This window comes from Pygoscelis adeliae, unplaced genomic scaffold (genome assembly GCF_000699105.1).
Source record: "Pygoscelis adeliae isolate BGI_AS28 unplaced genomic scaffold, ASM69910v1 Scaffold54, whole genome shotgun sequence".
In the NCBI taxonomy this organism is placed as follows: domain Eukaryota; kingdom Metazoa; phylum Chordata; class Aves; order Sphenisciformes; family Spheniscidae; genus Pygoscelis; species Pygoscelis adeliae.
The window spans coordinates 1,613,037-1,617,423 of NW_008824982.1; the positions used below are offsets into that span (position 1 = coordinate 1,613,037).

Consider the following 4,387-nt stretch of genomic DNA (forward strand, 5'->3'; position numbering starts at 1 on the left):
CTGGTCTGTCTTCCAAAAAAAAAGCCCAGTGTGGCATATTTCTTCATAAAGCCAATACGCCGGGCTCTGCCTCTGGAGAGGAGTTTTCTCAAGGGCAGTACGAAAACAAAACAACCGATTTTGGAAATTGAGGTTAACCAAAGCCTTTAGATCCATGGGAAACGGAAAAGCCTGCAAACATCATCTGCTGTTTCCACGCTGCCAGCATGCAGGCTTCTTCACCCAACCCCCAGAAACCAAAGCCCACTATAGTTACCAGAAACTCCATTCCCTTACATGTAATTTCTTTTTAACATCTGCAACTGTGAGCTTACGGCTCGTTTATTTAAGGAAGACACCCTGCCATAAAGAATTACACTGATGAGCTTGAACACCGTAACGGTCCAGTTTTGAAAAGGTATAAAAATAAAGGTGACACCAATCTTTTCTTTTTCCGTTAGCAGTCATCCTGTTTTCCCCAATTACTTGGGGACTTTTATGCATAATCGAGGCTCTACTTGATGCTACCATGCACTGGGGGTTGACTTCTGTAACAATACATGGCTATTTTTAGCCTGGTTTCTTCGGTTTATGTAATGGTGAATTTCCTGAGTGTCCCCAGCTAACCCTGTAACTTTGAATTGATTGTCTAGATATAACTCAATTTGACAGAGGTATCAAAAATTTCTACAAGTTTCACAAAAATGAAAGAGACCAGAGCTTGAAACTTTTATAAGTTCTCCCCTAATAACCGATTCTGTGCACCCATTTCTACTGTCTAGTAGAGCAAACCAGAAGTTGCTTCCAAAATGCGCTGCAGAAGACAGACTGTAAAAGAAAAGGAATTTGCTGAGATACGTGAAGAGATGATAAAAGAGTCACATTTGTTTCAACTAAGGTATTTTGCTGAGCTCAGTGGACGCTGGATGAAGCACCCCACCGCCATACCTTATCCCAAACCCTGGAATCACGTGCGTTTTAACACAGGCTAAGAGAAAAAAAGCTGACACAGGTTTTCCTGGATCAAATACGGTGTCAGACGAAGAATGGAAGATCAAGGAAAACAATACAAGAACTTGTAAAAGTATTTATAAAAATATTGCTGGTGAGTTACTCCCCCATTTTTCTTCAGGATCTCTAAAATATTTTCTGTAAATAGTAAATGACTAGTCTGCACAGTATTAAGACATGACACTGCAAATTCTCACAGACTGCCCCCTAGCTCTATTTAAATTAAACTACAAGAAGATAGAGCAAGTCACTGTACAGCTTGGAAGATGATCTTGGAGCTAGGAGTACCAGAACTGCTGTAACACTTGGACAACGCCTTTTGAGATTTTCCTTAGATTATTTCCATAAAAACACTATTATGGTGAAAAAAGATACAAGAAATATAAACTACAATAGTATTTTTCCCCCCAGAAAAGCATTATAATCTAAGAGTTAAGTAACCATTCTGACCATATATGGAAATTAAACATAAAATAGCAAAAGACCGTGCATCACCTTTTTCTTCCCTTTCCTCTCCACCTCCCTGAAACTGGGATGATGTACATTTTAAATCAGGCTAACTTAAAGAAGAAAAGCTGATGTCAAGACTTTCCAGATCAAATACACCATTGAGGAAAGAAAGGAGTGATAAACGCACACATTACACACAGTTATAAATATAATTTACAGCTTCTGTGCAAATCAAGGATTTTCACTACTGCTGAAGCGTGTACCCCAGGTACTAAAGACAATTTGTACTTACCATTATATAGCGGAAACATACCCAAATAATATACTTCCAGTAAATTAGCACATTACTTTGATGTTATTCTTACATAGTAAGTCTACTGTCACACATCAATTAACATGGCAAATTAAAGTAATAATAATAATACGTAATGTATTCATATGGAACAGACAAGTTAATTTCATGCTGCTTGACAGTTTGCATTTAAAGTAATCGCTCTGATTTTTCAGGTTCCAAAATTCAGCTTTGCATACCAAACTGAAAGCTGGGGTACAGGACCTCTAACATTGAATGTTACTCACTTGGTTTTACTGACACACTGCCGTTCCGTTGTGTTAAGTGAAAAGAAACATCGGCCTCTGACATTCCTTCTCTGGCGCTTTTGGGAAGATCATTCTTCTCCAGCTAGCATCGCAGGGATGCAAGCACAGGCACTGGCTGCTTCTGCGCTGGCAGGAGGCTGAATCGCTGACAGTTTCACCGATGCATTTCCCTATCGGATATAGGAAGCCAGAGAAGAGGCATAATCTTTTGCCAGCGCACATGACTTGTACAGAAAAGAAAGCTATTTCTAAAAATAACTAGACAGCATATGACTCTCAGTGCTACTTTCCTGGTGGTCTAGCGGTCAGTCCCCCTGCCCCCCACAACCTGGGTTCACATGCAGGAAAAGATTTCTTACCTCGGTAAAATTTCTCTAGCACATACATTAGAGTTTTCACTGCACTTACGGCTGTAATCAACAACCCTTTCACTGCTCAATAGGAATTTAGTATGATATATTGCACATCTTGAATATAGCTTGCTAATTGTCAAGCATGACAGAGCAAGAATTATTTGTTTCTACATCTAACAGTTTCCTAAGGCACGGACAAAACACGTTCACCTGTCCTGCCATCAGCCATGAGATCCCATCTTTCATAGGTTCAGCTACTTTTCTGAAATTCTCGGGGGGAATATTTTGTCTCTATCAGTCAGGCAGCTTAAGAATCAGGGGGCTCACCCCTGCCTTCCTCTGAGGTGTTGCACAACAGAGGCACTCTAAGAACAAACAGTGGCAATGACCCTTCTGCAACACACATCTTCAACACTGCAAATGCAGCTGACGTGGACCTACCCTAGTTTTAACCTAGCTGTCTCAAGTGCTGCTAGCATGACAGCCATGGAAGCACAGAAATCAGTACCTCTCCAAAACCCACCTGAGAAGCACCCAGGGTGGGGAAGCCTATGCTTTTAACCACGACACTGTGGACCTAGTGAAGCCTATGAACTCCTTTAAAGCTTGCTCAGTTTCTGCAGTATAGAACCACCTTAATATCCGGCTGGTGTTCCTTGCAGGTTCCGAGTTGCAGGAAACCAGGTCCCACTTTGCCTTTCTCTTCAACAAGGGGCACAGATTACCTGCTGGGACCAGGTGACCTCTCTCACCTAACCACGTCCCCCTCTTTGCAGTGGCCTCAGGCCGCAGTGGTGCCTCAGTCTGAGCTGTGCTCTGCCTCCAGCGTTCCACAGCTTCGTCTCCTCAAGGCCTGAAACGCCTTGGTCTTACCAAAGAAGCTGCTATCGATACACACATGTGAAATGCAGCCCTTGCAGTATATAAGACATCAGACTGTATCTAATAGGGCCTGATTGTAACCTCACATTTTATAAGTTATCTACCTCATCGCGCAGTAAAATTGCCCGGTTTGGACGAAAGAAAGCTCCATCGCAATCAAGACACACATTTTGTTCAAGCCCGCTACTGTGAAGGGTTTGGGATGAAATGAACCATTAGCTGAACAGGGACTCTCGTGAGACAGAAACCAAACACTCAAACCTCCCGAGCACATCCCTGAGGAAAAGAGGTCTCAGTAAGTTTGTTTTCAGCCTCTAAAGCTTTTAAAGATAAGCTAACGCATATTTGCAGAGTCCACAAGTGTATAGTCTGAAGCTTATCTATCTTAACATGGAATGTTATATAACGCATCTCAGGGGCAGAGGGTTTGAGAACTAGAGAAATTTGCTTGCGTAGAGCAAAACCTCTTATATTATGGACACTGCTTAAATAGGGAAAATTACTATTGCTAGTACAGCTCACAGATCTACTTTGCTCATGAAATCAACACACCAGAGGAAAAACCACTCACGCAGATGTCATCTGCATCGATGGCAGAGTTTGCACTCCTCTCACAGAAACCTTACCAAAAAAAACAAAGTCACAGGTTTGTATCTGTCGCGTGAGAAGGCCCTGGCAGTGCAAGGCAAGTGAACTGCCATTCTGGCTTCCCTCTGCGGAGCCACGGAATTCCACCTGAGGCAGGCCTTTTCATCGGCTCTCCCCTGCAGGCCAAATACCAAGCACCGGAGCAGCTGTGCTCTTTTTGTTTCCACAGCCTGCCTGAAGAGGAATTACGAGGGAGCGGAGGAAAGCGCCACCAGCTTTCTCCCCTCCCGGGAGCCGCCGGCCGGGATTTGCAGCGCAGAGCGCTTGGCTGACCAGGCCCTGCCTGCAGCCGTTACAGCAACACCCCGCAGACGCCCAACAAGACAGACGTTGTTCCTATCTTGTAAGGAACAACGTGAACACGCAACACCAAATGAGGAAAAATAACCCCGCTCGGCCCCACTCCCGCCGGGGGCTGCCACCCACCCAGCGGCCGGAAGCGGCGGGAGAGGCCCCGGCCTCCC

General features: G+C 44.0%; 1 protein-coding gene across 1 annotated transcript in view; it reads right to left on the minus strand.

The window, feature by feature from the left end:
- Positions 1 to 2,167, minus strand: part of NCOA7 (nuclear receptor coactivator 7) — a 102,821-nt gene extending 100,654 nt beyond the window's left edge. Inside the window, 1 exon segment of the mRNA XM_009325638.1 lies at positions 2,020 to 2,167. The gene's annotated coding sequence lies outside the window, so the exon portion shown is untranslated.
- Between the last annotated feature and the right edge of the window lie 2,220 nt (positions 2,168 to 4,387).